Below are 20,509 nucleotides of genomic sequence, written 5' to 3' on the forward strand. Positions count from 1 at the left end.
CTGGAGATGGGGGATTGTGCTATATCCTTCCTGTCCTCCACCACTCTCTCTCCCTTGCCGTCCTTCCTGCAGGTTGGCTTTTCCAAGCCTGTGGCCGTGCTGCAGCTGGAGATCCAGGAGGTGATACCTGGAGCTGGTCTGTGCAGATAATATGGGGTGCTGCAGGGCTGGGGTTTGGGGCACATAGCTTGGGATGAGTGCTGGGCTTTGGGTGTTTTGGTGGCTGGAGCCAGGACTCGCTCCTGCTCAGCAAGATCAAAGGCTCTGTCCTTGCAGGGTGTTGTCATTGGTGCTTGTGGACTGAGCCCCAGCTGTAGCTCTGCAGTGTTTTCTGTGGCCTCCTGGGCACTGGGGAACCAGGGCAGCAAGTGCTGTTGCTGCCAGCCCGTGCCACATCTTCCACCCAGCCAGTGCAAGCAGCGATTGCTTCTCTTGCTCAGCTGACATTTGCTGCTCTCTGGCCCATCTCCAGCTGTAAAACTCCAGCCTAGGTGGTCCAGGCTAAGAGGCTGAATTGCCCAGCGGCTGGCTGCTATGGGGTGGCTTGGACAGTGCAGATGGTGCCAGCCACAAGGCATCGCTCTGGCAGACTTCCTTCACTTCGAGTTCCTGCTCACCATCCCGCCTCAGCTCAGACTTGCAGCATGGCCTCAGGATGCTGCCCAGCACTGGCCCTCTGCTCTTTAATCATTGCTAGCCTTGGGTTGTGGCTTTAAGTGAAGGGTCAGGTGGACTTTGCAGGGCCCTGCCTGCAGGGGTGCTGGGTTTTTGTAGGTGCAGAGGGCCTTGCAGAGAGTGGTGCATCCTCGAGGCTGTTTGGGCATCGTGGGGCAAGCCTGACAGGGGAGACGCTGCTGTCTCTGCTTGTCAGAGAAGTGCCCTCTGCTGTAGCTGCCTGAGAAGCTTTGTGGCACCAGGAAAACCCAAGAGCACAGCAGGATTCTCTAGGAGATGAAGATGGAATTAAAACTTTAATCTTATTTAGACTCTGGGTAATTAATATAAAGGCTATAAAACATGGGCCTGATCCTCACGCTGACTGCCGGGCACTGCGCTGCGGCTGGCGAGGCTGGCGGTGGCTGCAGGCTGCCTCTCCTCCCCGGCTGGCTCTCCTGGCGGGTGTGAGTGTTTTGTTTGCAGACACGGTGGCTTTAATCCTGGAGCCGGGACGGGCTGTGCACTGTGAAAGCTGTGCTGCTTCAGTTTGGCCTGTGGACTCCAAAATCTCCCAGAGGCAGGAATCTGGCTGATACCTGTCTTGGCACATGACTGTAAGCTCTGCTTTTGTAAAAGAGGATAATGAGTCCTGTCCGTTTCCTGGCTCTGCAGTGGCAGGCTGGGGCAGGATGGGTTGGTTTGGTGCTTGCCTTTCCCAGGAAAATCTGTGTCCTGTCCAGCATCCCTATGCCCTGGTCTCCGCTGGGGTTTGTGTGCCCTTCCCATGAGAAAGGGCCCTAAGGACCCTACTGCTGTAGGGGACGGTTGGTCTAAAACCATCTCGGTTAAATGTAATTGCAGCTTTTAACTGGCCATTAAATGGCGAGTACCATTACTTCCCCAAAGGAAAGCGAGGATGGGCCCAGGATTTGCTGTCTGGAGGGCTGTAGCTGCATGTTTCCTGGTGTACATGCTGCTGGTGCTGGGGTCCGGTCTGCGGTGTGAGTGCCGTGGGGCTGGCCCTGGGCTGGGGCTGGTGCAGCTGTACTGCAGCCTGTCCAGCCCTGCTGATGTCCTGGTGCCAGGGCCGGTTTCACAGCCGTCGATCCTGCAGCAGGCTCCAGCAGCAAAACCTGGCGGTCCGCTGCTCTCAGCTGCAGAGTAAACAAGCTGGCAAGAGAAACCATTTTGCTTCAGCTAGTAGGAGAAACCCTTTTTAGGTAGCACTTCCAACTGGCAATGCTCTCCTTCATTAACCCCCTCCTTCCCTTTCCAATGAAACGTGAAGTTGCAGCGATTGGAGATCAGGCACTTGCCGGTGCAGCTTTGCCACCCAGAGCAATGAACACAGACGTGAATTTACTGCTTGATCTCATAATTTCAGTGCAATTAGACTGGCTGCTATAGAGCAATTTCCCCTTGAGCCTTAGAGTCCTGGGCCTGGGCATTGCCCAGCTTTTCTCAGACAAGGAAGCGGAGGCATTTGGGTATTGGCTGAAACATGAGGGTTTTTTGGGTGCACCTGGAACTTAACTCCCTGGAGACGCGTCTGTGAGTTGGAGCTGTGGGTGCCTGGCATGTCTGAAAAGGAGCCTGCTTTTCAGGCTTACTTATTACAAGACAGGCACCCAAAGCTAGTGGGAAAACAAGCCAGAACAAGGTTTTCAGGTTGAGCTCTGGGAGCAGGGCTGGCCTCTGTCCCCCCCCCCCCCCACCCTGCTCTGTGCTGGACAGGCGCAATGTTGCCTGGCCCCCCAAGCTGCTCCCCAGCTTGGGGAGACCTGTAACACAGACCGACAGGGTCTGCTCTAGCACTGGGGGGAACGGGGCACGTCGGCTCCAGAACGTCGGCAGCCTTGGGAGCAGCATATGCATCCGTATTGATTGAGTGGGCTGTGGGTAAGGCTGTCACCCCACTGTTGTAGCTGTTAGCTCTTTCTCACAGCTCTGGTACCACAGCCAAATACTTTGTATGAAATCCTGGAGAAAATAGGGATAAAACCATATTGAAAAAGCATTCATTTAATTATCGTTCCTCCGTGCTTTTAGCTGGGTAGCTGTATAATGCCTCCCAAGCACCACTGTGGCACAGGGCACATGGATGAAGTGCTCAGTACTTTGATCTGGTCTGTTCCTACCTAACTTCACTGACTTGTTTCCTACATTTCTTGTAGCCTGGGCACTGCTGTGCAGGATACAGGTGCAACCCATAAGCTTCCCTGCTGTTGCTTCACAGCCTCTCACTGCTGCGTGGCCAAGCATAGCCTAACCCATCCCTGTGCCCAAGGTGGTGCTTGCAAACTCTCCCGGTGCCTTCTGTGCTCCTACCGAGGTGTTGGGAGGTCCCCTTGGACAGAAATTGCATGACTCTTGCTTTGACTAATCCTGGGAGGGTGGAATTGAGGAGGTGATCGCTAACAGGATCTTATTGCTGATCTCCGCAATGGACTTTGCCTATCCTGCTGTGTTTGGGCAAATGCTAGCTGTGTCGGTCAGCCAGTGATGTGACCCAAAGGAAGAGGGGGCCTCTGCCTCCACCCATGTTTTTTAGCCCATGCACACTTTTGTTGCTGTCCCACAGGTTGGTCTGCAGTAGCAGATCTGTTCCTTGCTAGAGCTGGGTGGGAATGAGCTGCCAATGGTGTGAGCAGAGCTGTGGGTGTTCATGGGGAGGCTGCAGCATCCCAGTTGGTCTTGGTGTGATTTGCTTGGCTCGCCTGGCACCCAGAGCCATTGGTGTGATGCTCTTCAGCAGCAGCTTTGTAAAGCTTGTGGTACAGGTGCTTCCCCAGGTCTCTAGCAAGCCTGTCCTACAGTGCTGGTCTCTGCTGGTGCCTTGTCTCCTTGTTTCTGGCATTAGGAGGATATGAATTTCCTGCAAAACCATTGCAGGATGCTAAAGCTGCAAGATAAATTGCGTGCAGCAAGCTTAGGAGTTGCTCTTTTGGGAAGAGGGGATGAAGTGTTGGCATCCACTCCCTCCAGCGAGCTAGTGTTTCACACCTTGGACTGCATGTTCCCCTGGACCCTGCCACCCAGGGAGCTTGTCACAGCTCCCTGATGGATATGGTGTTTGCCCTCCCAGGGGCACGAGGGTTCCTGGGAACTTCTCTGCTTCCTGCACAGGGTGCCTGGCAGCTTGCACGGGAGCCTTGTGTCAGCTCCCGTGAGCTCCCCTGAGTATTTCTGAGCTGCTGCAGTGGTCAAAGTACCCACAGTCTCTGCCCTGCTCTGTAGTGACTTGCAGGTGATCTGAGTCCACTGAAGTTCAGCCTGGCTACAGAGCTGTGCGGCTCCAGGCTGGGCTCAGCTGCCTGGGTGCTTTCCTAGCTCAGGTGTGGGAGCTGTGCCACAGGGCTAGAAAATTTGGGGTGCCTCTGTCTGTGAAACCTGGCTGTGCTCAGCACTAGCTCTCATCTAGGCAGAGCTGGAGATTGGGGCTTGCAGGGGGGTCAGGGTAGGTCCCTCGCCCAGGGAACTTGTCACCATGGCTTATGGAGTCACTCCTGGGAGGATGCTTTCACTTGTAGTTGCTCTTGGGTTAGGGACAGGATCAAATATCACTTAGAGCTTATGAAGAGGTCCTTTAATCTGGTGTTCACAGCTTTGAGCTCTGGCCCTGCCTGGGAAATGTGCTTTTTGTCCCCATGGTCTGGCTGTGTTCTTAGCAGTCAGGCTTCCTCTCTGTGATGGTGTTTGGCATGTCAGCCGATTGTCCTGGGGAAAAAAAACAAGAGAAAGGCCCCAAAGTTGTTTGCTGCATTTGGTGCCAGGTCCCTGGAGTGGGTTTGTTGGAGGCTGTGGACATGACCACCACCTCCTTGGAGAAAGCAGGTCTGTGCGGGGGGGATCCCCTAGCAGCTGGTGGCAACTGGCTCTCTGGAGCTGCTTTGGGGTCTCCCTGCTGCGACCCCAGAACATCAGTTCCAGCTGGGATGAGATGCCTCAGGTGCCCAGGGCTGTGGTATCTGATAGAGACCCTATTTAATTGCTAGGTCAAATATCCCGAAGTGATGTGCAGCCAAGGGTTGATCCTTGGGCTTGGTCTGACCCCATGTTATAGCTGTAAAAGTGGCTGTGCTGGAGGACAGTCCTTACCCTAACTGGAAAGTCTGTCTCCAGCATCAGTGTGAATGAGGGATGTTACCTGCAGATCTCGTTGCTGTCTGTCCCAGGTGGAGCAGGATGGGACTTGCTGGGGACTGAGTGGGATTTGTAGCTGTGCTCCCTACCAATAGGACCAGCAGGGTCTTGGAGGAGCCCAGGCAGCAAGCTGTTATATGGTGATGGGAAGGCATGGAGACCAGGTGTCTGTGATCTAGAGCTAATTGTGTGTCTCTGCCTCTGTTTCCCCTCCCACCTACCCTGTCCTGTGGTTTCTAGATGCTAATCTGCACAGGGCAGGGCCTGTCTTACCATGCAGGCAGCGTCTGGTGCGAGGGGCCCTTGGGCAACTCCTGCGATAGGAATTGCTCATTTCCAGTGAGACCACCTTCCCAGGGCTCACGGTGCCAGGTTGAGAGCAACCAAAGCGACAGATCCTTCCCTGTTCCCTGTGCTTGCCAACTCCGTAGGGAGGGCAGTTGGGGCAAAAATTGTATTAAAGTTGGAGCTGTGGCTCGGGTGAGGAATGAATGTCAGGATGGTGTGTGGGACCTGCCTGGGCTCCTGGCCCCAGGCACGGTGGGGGTCCCCTTCCTTGCTGAAAGTGACCCAAAGCATGTGCAATTAATGCTGCCAGCTGATGCCGGGCTCCGAAATGGTTAATCGCTGCCTGCCTGTGATGGAAACTGCAGCCTTCCCCGAGCAGAGCCCTTCCAGCCCTTCCAGCCGGGGAGGAGCGTGGCCTTGCGATGCCCCGTGGATGGATGGATGGACAGACGGACGGACGGATGGACGGACGGCGGCAGGAGGACTACAATCCCCGGCAGGGAGCAAACCCCTGAGGGGTTCCCGGGGGATGCCGGGACTGGTAGTCCGGGGCCTGGTGTGGGGGTCCCCGCTGCCACTCGTGGCTGGGGCTGGGGGACCCGGAGGGAATGTGCAGTCTCGGGGAGGAGCCAGTGTGTTCACCCACTTTGTTGTTAAATACCTTAAAGGAGCAGTGGCTGTGCCCGAGCGAGCTCCCTAGCGGAGCCGCGCAACCTGGGCTGTGGGCTTTTTAAAGATAAAAATCACTCGCGTGGCCTTTGTTATTAATGACATCTCCCGCTCTCAGTAACTCCTTCGGTGCCTGGGCATCGCCAGCCCGGCACGGTGATGGGCCTGCCTCGCCGCGGGGCTGTGTGCGCGATGCTGGACCACCTCTGGTCCTGCATCCCCTCCAGAGCATCCTTCTCCTGGTGCTCTGTGGCCAGGAGGTGGGTGCAGAACCCTCCGGCGCTTTCCGTGCCACGGAAAATCAGCGCTGCGGCTGTTTCCTCGCAGGGGAGACATCCCCGCTCGTAAGCCCTGCAGATAAAGAGCTCTGGAGTGAAGCGCGGAGCAGCGACCATGTGGGCAGCGAGGGCAATTTCTCATGCCACTGTGGCACAGCCATGACCTGGAGATTTCTTTCCCCCCTGGCATAATTCAGTCTGGCACCTGGTGCCTCCAGCCAAACACCCTGGCCTGGCCCTGGCATGTGCCCAGCAGACACCCACATCAAAGCCACCGCGGCTTGCCTGGCCCCTTGCCAGCTCCTACCTCTAGACAGCTTGTACAAACCTGGAGGGAGATGACAGTGAAGCATCCAGCCCCTGGCAACTCCTGCCTGCTGTGGGGCAGCCGGGGGTGGCTTGGGTGCATGGTAGGAACCCCAGCTGGGTGGGCAACCCTGTGCTGGAATGGTGATGGGGGTGTCTTGTCAAACATCTGCCCCAGCAGAGCCAGGCAGCCACAGGCTGGCACCTTGCTGCCTCTGATTGCTTTGTCCCTGCTGCCCTGTCCTGGCGGTCCTTGCCTCCATGCCTCTCTGAGCCTCAGCGGAGGGGGACGAAATCCCTTGCAGGCAAATGTGCTGTAGAGGGGCTGCTGGAGTGCAGCACAGGAACTTTGCTGACTGGAAAAGCAGGAATAACCACCAAAATGCAACTGGTGGAGAGGGCTGTGACGCTGCAGGGAGCCAGCAGCTGAGCTGGCTGGCACTGGGTGATGCTCTGGGGTAGATGGCCCAGGCCTGCCTGTGCTGCCCAGGGTCACATGCTGCAGCTCACCCCTGGGCTGTCTTTGGTGTGAAGGCAAGGGGAGGGCTTGGGTGGCAGGGCTGACCTGGTGCTCTTGGCCGAACCTTTCCCTCGTGGTCTGTTGAGTGCAGCTCAGCCTCATCGCAGCCTGGGGATTGGGTGCTTGCCTGCTGAGGGGCTGCACTTGATCCTTTTTTCCTCCTGGGTGCAGGTGTTGGAGAGAGTATCAGGCATGCCTGATCCTGCCTGGAACTGGGCTCCAGCTGGTCCATACTGCTTCTAGCCCAGTGCCTGGCCTGGCTGGCAGTGGGCAGAGCTGCTGGTCTTGCTTGGATTTGGGGTTGTCTGAGTGAAATTCATACCCAGAGCAGAGCAACTCTTCCCCGGGCTGCAGAAGGCTCCTGGTGCATGAGTGGCATGGTGCGAGCAGAAAGGCTGAAGCTCATCAGAGCTTGTGGCTGTGGAGGGACCTGTGGTGCCAGGACCTGGCTGCCCAGCATGCAGGGATTTGTCTGGTTGGATGCTGGATCACAACCCATGCAGCTGTGACCTGGGCACATTGAAGGCAGCAGAAAGACCCTTCTGGGCTGCAGTGTAGTCTGCACCAGGTCCTTTTCTGTGCAGAAGGAAGCAGTGGAGTGGGAGAGGCTGCCTGTGGCGAGCTGCTGGCTGCTGCATCCAGCGAGGAGCCCAGGGTGCAGGGAGACCGTGCTGCTTCTGTGCTGTGAGTGCAGCCAGCCTGCTGCCTCGTGGATGCTGAAATAAGCAGCCTGGGGGGTCCTTTCCCAGCTGTGGCCAGCCCACAGCAATGCGTGGGAGCACAGAGTGACCAGTGCATCCTTTATAGAGAGGTGCGAACAGAGACGATAGTGTTGGAGGAAACAAATTTGTCTCGTGTGGATGCAGGGGAGGCGGATGCTCGGTCTAACACCTCCTGCTGTGCCTGCCTGCTCTCTGGGGGGCTGTTCAGGGTCCGGGTGAGATGGTGTGTGCTGTGTACCGGGCTGCACAGCTCAGCCTGCAGCTACGCTGCCTGACCTTGGTCCAGTCACTTACTCCCTGTGGTCTCTGTGCTCCTTGGTGCTGTGTCACTGACACTCCCAGTCTCACAAACAGCTCCTGTACACGTGCTGGTGCCTGGCCCAGTGGGGACTCGCCAGCGAGGCTGTGTGAGCCCTGATACAGCATTTGGGTGTGGTGGTTCATGGGCTGCACGGGGACCTGGTGAAGCTGTCTGGTGGAGGAGTGCAGGGGAAGGCTCTCCTGCGGGCCTGTCTAGCTCTGTTGCTTGCTCCTTTTTGCTTTTTCATCCTTTGCCTGCCATTCAGGAGCCTCGTACCAGCTGCCTCACGGCTGCCTAACATGTTATGACAGTTGTGTTGCAGCAGGTGCCTTGGAGAAGCCCTGCACAGAGGCTGCTGAGGTGCGCACCCCACCGCGTCCACTAAGCCAATTGCTTCTGACGCACTCCTGCTTGGACGAGACTGAACCCAGACCCTTCCTGCTCTGATGTTGGAGCAGAAGCCCCAAAGGGTGAAACACAGCTGCTGGAGAAAGCAGCAGGAGCTGTGGGTTGGGGGTCCTGGAGGTGAAGCTCTTTGCAAACAGCTCCTGGGTGCAGTGCTGCTTTGCATGCTGCATGACTTCCCCACGTGCACAGGTGTTCCCAAGGCTGAAGGGAACTTTTTCTGCTCTGGAAAGGGTAGAAATGAAATGTGGATAACAACGCTAGGCTAGCATTGCTAGAGGAATTAAGAGCCAAGCAACTGCATCCATAGGAACCTCGGTTCTTCCCTTATCCCCTTGCACATCGAAGTTAATTGCATTTCCAACTGACACATCAAGCTGTCCTGCCACAGTCATCTGCAGCAAAGGCAGCGCGTAGTGGTTGCTCCAGGATATAAACCTCACCTCTGGTGTCTCGCTCTCTTGGGGGGATAACGTCTTTCCCAGGGCTGTTTGTGCTATGGTCAGGCCTTAGGAGCCCAGGGCTCAAGCTGAGTGTCTTGCCAGGTCTTTACGGGTATCTCTCGAAGGTGAGACTTGTCAGGCTTAAGCAACGGATGAAATTTTTTTAATGGGTGTTCAGCAGCCACGGTGGAGATGCTTAAGGGCATAAATTTTTTAAGAGCATAATGGATGTTAAGCTCTCAAAAATAAATCCTAAGTCTCTCTAGCCTGTGTTTCCAAGGTATTGGCGGCTAGCTTAAAATGAGAGAGCAAGTGAAATGAAATAAAAGGCTTTTAGATGGTGCAGAGCACCAATGTGGAGCTTCTGCTTTCTTTGTGTGTCTGAATTAGCACTCAGTCCTTTGGGATGCTGAGGGTCAGGACAGCAAGGGCTTAATCCCTGGTGGGTGCTTTAAGGACCCACATTGGAGAGCAGAGTTAAGGATTTTTCCCCATGCCAGTAAGATTGGTTGGGCAGAGTGAGCAGAGCCAGGCTCTAAAACCTCCTGCCCAGAAGACTTACAGGTGGCAACTGGAGACTCTGGTGCAAAACTGCATGGAGGCTTTCCTGATGAAGCACAGCGAGCAGAGTCTGGGTGTGAGAGATGACCCAGTGCCTTCCCCCCTCCAGCAAGGGGCAGGAAGACCTGGACAAGCAGCTCTGCCCAAACCATCGCCGTGAGCCGACGATGGAGCTGGGAAGTGCCAGGGTCTCCTCTTCCACCCTGCATGGATGAACTTTTCCTGGGGAAGTGACAGCCTCACGCAGGGGTTTCCTTCATGGCTCTTGTTGCACCAGGAGTCAGGGCAGCAGGAAGGAGATGCTTCCCTCTGGCTGGTGCAGCGCCCTGGGGCTGGGAAATGGGGAGGAATTGGCTCCATCCTTCCCCAGCCGCTGTTACCCCAGGGTTGGGAAGCAGGAGCTGCTCCTTCTTTCTCTGCAGACGCGGCGATGCCAAGGAGGAAAAGAGGCAGAGGAGTGCCGTGCTGGCATGGGCAGCACTGCCAAGGGTGCTGGGAAGCTGACAGCCCAAGACTTGTTTGATGCTGCTTTCTTCTGCCGCCGGAGCAGGGAGGACGGCGGCTCCAGGAGCACCAAGCTCCTGCTTGTCTCCTCCTGCCCGGAGAGGCTGTCTCGGGGAAAGTGGGAGCAGCCTTGATCCTGTGAACAACCCTGGGAGGCGGCGGGTGAGTGCAAGCGCTGGCATCCTGCAACGCTGCACCCTTGCATTGCTCTTGCCAGCTTCCCTCTTCCCTCCCAAGTCTGGCTGGAAACGGTCTTGCCTTCCTCTTGAGGTCAGCTCTGCTGCGGCTCTGCTCTCCGAGGTCGGCTTGTACCTGCTGAGGGCTCAGCCCTGTTTTATAGAGCTTTTCCATGAGGTGTGTCCTGCAAATGCCCTCCCTTGGGCTGTGGTAACGGTGCTTGGAGATGAGCAATGCTGGTGCCTTCAGGAGTCTGATGAAGTTGGGGCGCTGAGTGACTTGCGGCAGGTCTTTCTGCTCCTTTCTGATCCTTGCTTGGGTTTCGGGGCAGGTGTTGACCTGCTCTGAGGTGACAGGTCCAGAAACACATCAAGTTGTGAGTGCCTAGCTGGCAGGAATAAGTAAAGAGAAGTGGAAGATTTGGGAATGATCAAGGAAAAATGAGTCCTTGAGGTATGGGTTGATGCAGAAATGCTACCAGCTGCTTCTCTAGTTCAGCCTAACCCTATGCCCTGGCCCTGGTAGTGATTGGTGTGTAATTGTGGAAATTGGAAAAACATATTTTTCTGATATGGACTGGGTCTGCTCAAAGGGCTGTTGTTTATGGAGCCTGACTGCCTGCATTCACCCCAAAGGCAGCTCTGGATTGTGTGCCCCCATCACTCCTGAGCCCTGTGTGGCCATCATGGCTAACCCAAGGGACAAAAAGCTCTATCTTCTCCTCCCTGAAAGCTGTGACCATCAGGACTCTTGCTGCTCCTCGAAAACACAAGGTGTGGCTGCACCAAGAGCCTCTGGCAGGAGGCTGGCATGAGATGTGAACAGACCCTGGTGCTTCCTCACTCTTGTTTGCACATCTGGATTTTCTTTACTGCTTCTCCAGCCTGCTCCGAGCACTGCTCACCCCTGCTCAGCCTGGGAGAGCGTTTCTGGGTGATTGCTGCTGGAGCGATCAGGGGTAGGAGAACACCCTCCCACCCAGCACAAGTTTGCAAGTTCTTTGGGCTCCCAGCTGCTCTGGCTGCTGCTGCCTCTTGGGGGAGGAGAGGAGGGACCGAGCAGGGGTCTCTGCTCCTCAGCACAGCTGCACCGGGGCTTTCTGTGGCTCCAAGGCATGGCAGCTCTTCCCCAGATGGAGGACGGGGCCCGGGGGGTATTGGCCGTCTGCTGCTTTGCTGCCCAAAAAAGCCTGGAGGCTGTTTTGCGCTGCTGCTCTGCTGTTATCCATTGAATTGCACCAAAAACTGTGCTCCCCCCCATTATCCCTGAAGATGGATGCAGATGACTCTCCTCCTGACATGTGCGTGATCTGTGCACGCTTGGCTCTCCTCTCTTCCCAGGCAGCTGGCAGGTTATTTTTGGTTCTGAAGCGGCCCAGATCTGGTTTCTGCTGGGGCGAGTCCCTGCCCGGCACAGCTCTCGCATCCCCTGGGCTTGCGGGAGGTGAGACACGCTGCCTTCCCTCATCGATGTGTCGGCTGGAGCTGGCAGAGATGCTCCGGTGCTCACCTGCTGAAGGGCTGGTCTGGCATCTCTGTGGGGTGACTGCAGAGAAGGGGACATTGGCCAGGTCTGCAGGGACTCACCTGGACGTAGCGGCCTGGGAAACTCGATCTGTGGGCCTCTTTGGGGGGAGAGGGACGGGCAGGAGCAGCTGGTGCTGTTGCAGGGCTTGGAAATCCAAGCCAACACCTAGTCACGTGCATCCCCCTTGGCTCACAGGCTGGAAGAATGGCAGCCCCCTTCCCTCGGCTCCTGGCCTCCTGCCCAGGTCCTGCAGTGGAAACCCCTTTGGGGGGGCTGAAGGGTTTGCTGGGGGCAGCCCTGGGGAGATGCTGGGGACCTCCTGCCCTGCCTCTCCTCTGGAACGGCTCACGGTGGGAAATATGGGTGCTGCTATTTGGCTACCTCACTACAAGGACGTCCCTCCTCTCAAGTCCTCCTGCAACTCCAGGATGTTTGAGCCCTTTCTTAATGTCAAGGTTTGTCCCAGCAATCCTGGAGCAGCAGCTTGTTCCATTGCAACTGGGTGCTGCTTAAAGCATCCTTCCCACATCTGCATGTTGGGGTGCTCTGGGGTACCTGCTTACCTGGAGGGAGGAGCGGAGGGCGAATGCAATCAAAAAGGGCTTTTCACCAGGTTAGACACAGGCTGAATATTTGCTGGGCACCGTGGGCTGCATGGAAAAGCATGACTGCTTGTTTCTCAGCACCCAGCTGGCTCTGCAAGCTGGTGGAAGTGAGCACCTTGCTGGACCCAAGCCTGCAGGAGGTGTTTTGAAAGCAGGCATCTGCAGTGGGAGCGTGTCCCCAGCCACGTTGCCTCTGCTGTATACAGGAATCATTATTTGAGGCTTTTAGTAGACTGGTGTCCTGTATATCCCAGTGCCTGGTTCTGTGCTCCATATGGATGTCCAAGAGCCCATGTGCCTGGCAGTGCAGGTGGGGTAAGAGCCTGTTCCCAGGCATGCTTGCTGCCATGGCTCAGGATGCTGCATCCAAACACACCAGGTGTCCAACAGGGAGAGCGGGACTAAAATCACAGCATGTGTACTTGCAAGGCGATGGCTGGCAGAGGTGAGCTGCCAGAGATGCTGCGGGTCGACCTGGGTGTCAGAGCTGCCCTGACCTATCCCTGGGTATCAGGGGAGGCTGCAGTGCTGCCTGTCCAGTGCTCCCTGTCCTCCCTGGCATAGCTACTGAGCCAGGACAGCTTTTTCTCACTGAAAACTGTGCCCTTTCCTCCGGGGAGGGAGCATCAACACATCCTCCCACGCTCCTGCTCATCCCCTTTCAACAAAATGCCGCTCTGACGTTTCTCTCCGCTCCTGGCAGGGAGCGAAGCTGTTTCCAATCTCTAACTGTGGGGCTCCTGGTGTAGGCTCACAGGTCTGGGCTCTCCTTCTCCAAGCATCCCCATTTTTCTCTCTGTGTGGGGTTTCTGACTCACCTCCCAGGACCAACCTGGCTCCTAATTCTGCAAGGCTGGCTCCTGCCAGCTCTTCTGTGGGAGAGCTCATCTCCCCATGAAGCTTGAGGGTCTCAAATGCCACAAAAACAGAACCAAATCAGCTGTGAATAGGCTTTAACTTGCTATTCAGGAGTACAATAGAAAATCAAATAGATGCTACATATCCTTCAACTGTCTGTGTGCCTGGTTTTCTTTGTTGCAGGTGACTGGGGGAAAGAAAATAGGTTTGTTATGAAAGCACCAGGTCCAAACTGCCCTGCTCTGTTAATCTGGAAACCAGGAGATGTGAAGGAGGTGGCTTGTGTGGACCAGGGCTGCTGTAGGCGGGAGCAACGCAAGGCTGAGTTGATGGCTCTGTTGCCCCACGTTGGCTCTGCAGCGTGCAGAGAGCACCCGAGCTCTGTACAGCACAGCACATTTGGTGCAGATGGTTTTGTCCAGCCATTCATCTCCACTTAAGCCCTTGCAGAGGACAGGCTGCCTCCTCGTGCCTCCTGGTTTTTGGCTGTACAGCACGGAGCACATCTTGTGCCTTTGTGCTAATCTGTGCTCTGCTGCTTCTTGGTCCGGCCACTCTGTTCGGTTGGGCACAGCCTTTGGCAAAAATCACCCAGACCAAGAGTGAAATTCAAATGCACAAAGCAAAATATTTGGTGTGAGGCATCCTAGGGCTGCACTGTGCCACCGAGATGTCTCACAGGGTGGGTAGCAGGGCTATTTTGTGCCACAAAGCTGGTGTCAGGGATGTGGTGCTAAGCAGGGAGGAGATGGCAAGGGGTTCTCTCTCCTTCCTGCACAGCTGATTTCCAGGAGGTCTGCTTTTGGGGTGGGATTGTTGGCAGGGGCCTGAATCCTGGCCCTGCAACCCTCCTGAGCAGGGCTTCACATCCAAACCCTCCTTTTATCTCTGGCTTACCTGGTGCACAAAGCCATGGATGGGCAAACGGACATCCCCTGCCGGACTGGGCTGCAGGGAGGGGAGGCAGCAGTGTTGCTGCATCCTTTGCGAGTGCCCGGCTCGTCGGGCCCCACGCGAGCTCCTGCCAGCCCCGGGTGTGGGTGCGGGCAGGAGCCTGTGGTTAGGCAGCCCGTCGGACATGAATGCGAAGTGAACTCAGGCTTCCCTTTTGAAGTTTGACACCCGGGATTTTCCCCACCCACTAAGGAGGACTGAAGACAAAAAAGAGCAGAAAAGAAAAAAAGAGGGAGAGGGGGGAAAAAAAAAAGCCCTCTTTAAATTGCTGGTGAGGGCATGTCAAGGAGGCAGAAGTTAAAAGAGGCTGTGGGGGAGGGCTTGGTGTGTGTCTATCTGGCTGGCCAGCTCTGACTCACCAACACGTGCAGGTACAACCCTGCTGCAGCCTGGTTTCGGCTTGAGCCTCGCTTGCTTGGCGAAGCCGAGAGGGGTTTGCAGAGGCAGGAGGGAAGCGGAGAAAAAGGAAGAGCTACCACGGCTTGTGCTTGGCTGCTTGGTGTGTGATGGCCCTGAATCGTGCCCTCTCTCTTGCCCCTTCTGTCATCATCCCCCTTCCAAGCTGCATCCCGATCTTGGGTGCATCAAGAGACCAAGGATCTGGCCCCACTGATGTAAAGGTTGCAGGATTAGGCTGCCTTAAACAACAAAGCCTTGCTCCGCCTGTCAGACGGATACCCCAGGGGCAGACTGGAAGGGTGTGGAGTGGAGGCTCCTCTTGCAGAGGTAGAATGGGAACATTTTCTGGTCCTGCCTGTCTGGTTTAGCACTCCCAGCTGGGGCTTGGATGATCCAAAAGGGAGCTTGATCTGAGATGCGAGGCTATGACTTATTATTATTTAAAACTTCTAAAGCTTGAAGCTGCAAGGCTGTAACTTGGACCCAGATTCACCTGATAGACCCGATCTGCCGGGGATGGAGCAGTGGACACGAGGTTGGATGTGATGCCTGTTTGTGTAGGGTTGTGGTGGTGCAGCTCCAAAAGAGACCTGCAAAGGCAGTGATGGGATCCCACCCTGTCCCTCACCTCCACCCAGCTGTAAGCCTCAGCTTTAAGTCTGACGTCAAAGCTTTAGGGGGTTGAAGCTGACTGCTTTTTGGCATCCCAAGACCCAGGCTTGACTCACACCTACAGAGAGTGTGAGTTCTCTGGAGAGAAATGGGTATTTTGTGTGGCTGAGTGTAACCAGATGGGTCCTGGCACCAATGGAGGATCTGCTGGGCCCCACCAGAGCCCCGAGCAATGCCCACACCCGTGCGAAGCGATGCTTGGTCCACCTTGTCCCTCAGTGCCAAAAGAGGCAAAAAGTGAAATTCCATTCCCTGATACCATCCTTTACCCCATCCTGGGGGGCGGGAGGGAAAGGTACTCTTGCCAGAGCTGCTCTCACCATAAGTGACCCTATGAGGAGAAGGGGCTGAATGCCAGCAGCATGTGGAGCAGGAGAGGGTCTGTGATCAGATGGTGTGAGATGTCCCAGTGGGAGCTCACAGCAGCTCAAAGCAGCCACTCTTTTTGTATTTGCCCCATAAGGTTAAGCTCTGTGGGGTGTCATGGGGAATACTTGCAGCTTCTGGAGCTGCAAGGACCTGCTGTCTTTTATTCCTCGGGAGGACAAATGGCTGGGCCATCGCCCATGGCACTGGTGTCAGGACCATGCTTAGCTTTGTATCTAGGTGATCTCCACTTGGTGAGGTGAGCCCACCCATCCATGGCAGGAGGAAAGGTGCTTTGTGGTCTAGAGGTGTCTGGGTCTTGGCTGTACTGTCACCCCAAAAGCTTGGGTCCCTTCATTTTCCCTCCTTCCTGGCTGTGCATGGCCGTCACAAGACCATGCCTTCTTGTTGCAGGCAGTGGGGTTCAGCCTTGTGATTTTGGCCATCTGATTGTCACGGTCCACTTCTCCTTTGGGAACTTGCAACCCACTGCAGAACAGAGCAACCGCCTGGCTCTGAAGGCATCCTGCCCTTGGTGCCGCAGCTGTGCCAGATGCCGAGGTCTGGAGAGCAGCACTGAAATCACTATTTCAGCTGAAGCTGCTTGCTCCTACCCTCATGGGAGGAGGGGTGCCACATACCAGTTGCTGGCTGGAAGAGCCATGTGAGTGCCCAGCCGAAGAAGAGAGCTGCTGGGACACCTACCAGAGGGGAACAGCAAGCTTTGCCCTTGCTCTCAATCCCGGGGCTGTGAACCACAGAACAACGGAGGAAGGGAGGTGGCTGCTCGGCCAACAGGGTATGATAAATGTGCCGGGATCCTGCTGTTAAACACCCATGCTTTGCACGTTTCCACATGAGGGGAGACTGCTTTGCAGGTGGTATGTAGGCAACTGCTGTCTCGGTGCCATGGGTGCATTGCTTTAGGTAGAGAAGAGCCCGGTCCGTATTGCTGGTATGCTGCAGAAGAGGGGAGCTGATCTGGGGAAGGCTGCCTGCACTTGGCAGATGGGTTGAAATGGAAAGAGTCTCTTCCAAGACAGCCCTTGATGGAAATTAGCCTTGCACAGCTCTGGGGGTGGGCTGTGGGGGTGAGGGGTTGGGAGATGATATGCACCGTGGCTGCTAAATTTAGGAGTACACCATTTTGTTGGTTATCTCCTTGCCTGGTGTGCTAGATCATATCCACGTCTCATAGCCTGGTCCTGACCGTACCTATGAGCTCTGTGGTGCCTATCTGTGTCCATGCATGGGAGGAGATTCTTCCCCTCTGCTTCCCCTTGCATCCTTGAGACCTTTAATCTTTCATGCTGTCTAAACCAATCCCCTTGGGGAAGAAGATAGTTAATTAGCCCCTTCTCCCCCCGTTCCTCACTGCCCGTGTTTCCCAGACCCCGCTGGCTGGTGACCCCCTCTGCAACGTGTCTGTGAAGCTTGTTATCTGCCCTGTACAGATTTCCCTGGCGGGAAGGGGAGGTGATGCTGCAAAGGCTCCAGCTTCCGTCACGAGTGTCTGCCAAGGCATGAGGAGCTCTACCCAGCCTGGTCTGGCTTGTGAAGGTGTTGGGGCTGTTCCCTGCACTCAGTTCCTGGACAAGGTGGGAGGACATTGTCCCTGAGGAGTGGTGGTCCTGAGATGGTGCGGGACCTGGAGGGGACAGCCGCATCTGCGCTCCTCTTCAGAATAGGAGGGAGGGAGGCATCCCTCACTAGGGTGGCACTGGCACCTGGAGATGAAGCAGGATCCTTAAAAGCCAGGCAGCTTTAGGGCCTTCCCTCCATTTCTCCGGGAGATGCTGGTTCTTCTCTGTCCTTACCTAATGTCCTGAGAAGGCTCAGCTTACTGCAGTTGGGTCCTACCTGAAGCTAATCCCAACAAGAGTAAAAAACCCCTCACCTAGAGCTCCCAGCTGGCCTCGTGCCTGGGGGATGGTGATGGGATGCTGCTTGCCTTGCCAAGGCTGTAAAGGAGAGGGGGAAGGAAGAGGGGACTGGATCCGTAGGCGAGGGAGCACCCGGGCTCGCCAGGGCACTGCTGCTTGTGCAGGAACTGCTGATCCTTGCAAACGGCCCGTCACCGTCTCCCGCGCATGTTCCTCCCAGCAGTGTGGGGCTGCATGTGCGTGCATGTAGCAGGGCACTCATGCCTCTTCCATGTGTGATGCGAAGGGAAACCAGCCCTGCTTTCCACAGGAGAGGCTGTGCTTAGGGCTCTGGTGTGGAGGATCGGGTGCCCAGGAGAGGGGTGCTGCTGATGGGCTGCTCCCCCTCCCCACTGGGCTTAACCTCCTCCAGCGGTGTCTCATGTGGCTGGGACAGATGTGCCTTCTGCAGCTGGAGTAGGGGAGGGAAGGAGGAAGCCGGTTGTGCAATTTTTCATAGATATCAAATGTGAAAGGAGTGGGAATATGGTGGTGCAGAGGAGAGAATCTTTGAGGGGAACCTGTGTGCTACCTGTGCTGGGTCCATCAGCCTCCTCCCAGTCCAGACGCTGAGCTCAGTGCTGCTGAGATGCAGGGAATGGTGTCCCCTGTATACCACCCCCCCTGCCACGCAGAGTGGCTGAGGGTTTGCAGTAAATCTGAAAAATGCCTCGTCCTAGAACTGTACCTTCTGCCAACTTCTCTTATCAGACCCCATGCTTTTGCCTAAAGCCAGTAGCTGTAAGGATGGAGATGGGGGGAACAGACTGCTTTGACACTGCTCTCTCGCCTGCAGCCTGTTTGCATTCATGATTGCATCCGTGCATTAAAGTGCTTTGAGCTCCTCGTTACCAAAGTGCAGACTCTGAGTTTTAACGAGCCACCCGTGGGAGCTGGGACTGGGAGAGACGAACTGCCATCCTCCCGAACTGAGGCAGAGCTTGACAACAGGCACCGCTGCCTGGAAACGGTGGGCAAAGGCTTTATTGACCACTGGAGGTCACTTTTTCAATAATGCAGTACAATCCAACTTTATTTTGTCAGTACCTTTCATGCAGGCTGCTTCCAAGCTGCTCAGCAGCCCCAATGCAAAGGGAGGGAGAGGAAAGACTTCTCCTGGAGCTGGGGAGGTGGAGGCTGCTCAGCAGCGCAGGGTGCAGAGGAGAAGGCTCTCGTGCTTCAGTGAAGAGCTAGAGGAGGAGAAGAGGAGAAAATGAAGCAGCCTGGAAGCTGCTCCCCTGTGCTGTAGATGCACCTTCAGGCGCTTCATAAGCAAATGAGCGTGTTTGGCCCTGAGGAGGCCGGAGGAAGGGTGGAGGAGGCAGGAGGGTGCTGGGGAGAGAAGGCAGCTCTGCACACGCGAGGCTGGGTGCTGCGCAGGGAAGGTCATCCTGTGTTTCTCAGCCAGACACCCGCAGTTGTTGGGAAACGAAGGCCCTACAGCAGCATGGTCAGAAATCCAGCTTGCTGCAGCTGTTTGCTTCTCCCAGAGTGAAGAAGCTGCAGAAACCCTGTGATTTGAGCTCACGAAAGAGCTCGGATGTGGGCAGGCTCAGGCGGTTTCTGAGCCAGAAATTGTGCCTGAATCGTGTTCCTTTGCTCCTTGCCTGGTGCCGAGCCATTTCTGGGAGGGGACTGTGACCTCCTGCCTGCACTGCCTGCTCCAGGCATCGAGGTGAGGTTTCTGCCCAGGCTGATGCCCCACAAGGGCTTGGTCAGGCACCTCCTCCCAGCCCCATGCAGGCAAAATCCCAAATGCTGTCCTTGGACAAAAGGAGGTGTGGGGCACCATGAGAGTGTCTTTGGTCACCCCAAAATCCCATGCAGGAATGAGAAGGGACATCCTGGGACTCTCTGATGCTGGCAGCCGCTGCTTTTGTGAAAGAACTGGGGGATTTTCTGCACTGGGGAGGAGCAGAGTCCCTGAGCACAGGAAGGCTGGAGGTTGGAGGTGGAAAACCCAGCAAAAAGCCTTTGCTAAGGAGTCAGCAGCAACGGCTGGTGCATGAGCTCTTCTGTCAGGCTGCGTGCTTCCCTTGCATGGTGACGCATGGCTTCCAGACCTGCTGCTTGTGCTGAGCAGCCTGGGGTGCTGGATGTGCCTGCCATGGATGTGACCTGCAGGAAAGGCACCACTCATGTGGCAAACCTTTCTGAAAGTTTTCTTGCTCCTCTCCACTTCACAGCCTGCAGCCTTGCCTGTGCTGGCTGCGCCACAGGCAGGGCTGAGCCCTGTTTGGAGGGAGAAGGTCCCCTTTCCTTCAGTCTGGGGATGGAGCTGTGGTGGTGGATGGTCACCTGGGAGAAATGGGGCTCTTCCATCCCACAGCAGCCTGGGGAGAAGGTGCAAGCGACCCCTCCTGTCAAGCAGCACTAGGGCCATGAATATGGGATATTTGCACATAGGTGCCTGGTTACATCAGGGGCACAGGAAGGGGACAGACCAGTGGTCTTAGATGGAGCATCGAGGGTCTACTCCACATCCCTCTGCCCCACTTCCCATTGTCTCCTGTTGCTCCCATGCTGTCTATCCTCTCCTGGGTGAATTCTTGCTCTCGGCCCTTTCTGTTGCAGGAATGCAAATGCTAACGTGTGTACACTGTGTTTTGGGATCTCCTTGCTCTGTGCTTCCAGCATCTTCTGAATGCCTGGGCTTAAATTCTCCCCTTCTGCTAGGGGAAGTGGAGGTCTCCTCCTGCCTTGTCTGAGCCTGTTGGAGCTGCTTGAAAGGATTGTGGGGTTTCAGCAAGACTCTCTGAAGCCCAAAGGCATCTGGCCTGGCACTGGGAGGAATTCAGTCTTCTTGCATTTCTTTTTGCCATGCTGAAAGTTGGTTGGGAGGCTGGTTGTGCCAGATTTGCCATGCTGAAAGTTGGTTGGGAGGGTGGTTGTGCCAGATTTGCCATGCTGGAACTGCTTTTCCCTGCTGCCCTTTGGGGACCTGGCATTCAGGCTTGCCTAGGGCTACAAGTGGTCATAGGTAGCCTGGAGGGTCCTTGTGTCCAGGCTGCAGACCTCCAAGGCAGAAGATAGAGTTGGCTCTTGTGATGTTGCTTGTTCAATTTGCCATCCCCCAATTCTTAATTCTGAGGTAGCTGGTTCAGACAGTGATGTTTCCATCATCACCAAAATGAGCAGATCTGGGTTTTTTTGGCTAACTTGATATTATCATTCGTCTTTGAGAGGTGGGAAAGGAGTAACTGTTTTTCACATCTGTTTCTTCTACAGCTCG

The sequence above is a fragment of the Accipiter gentilis genome, chromosome 29 (assembly GCF_929443795.1).
Source record: "Accipiter gentilis chromosome 29, bAccGen1.1, whole genome shotgun sequence".
Lineage (NCBI taxonomy): Eukaryota > Metazoa > Chordata > Aves > Accipitriformes > Accipitridae > Astur > Astur gentilis.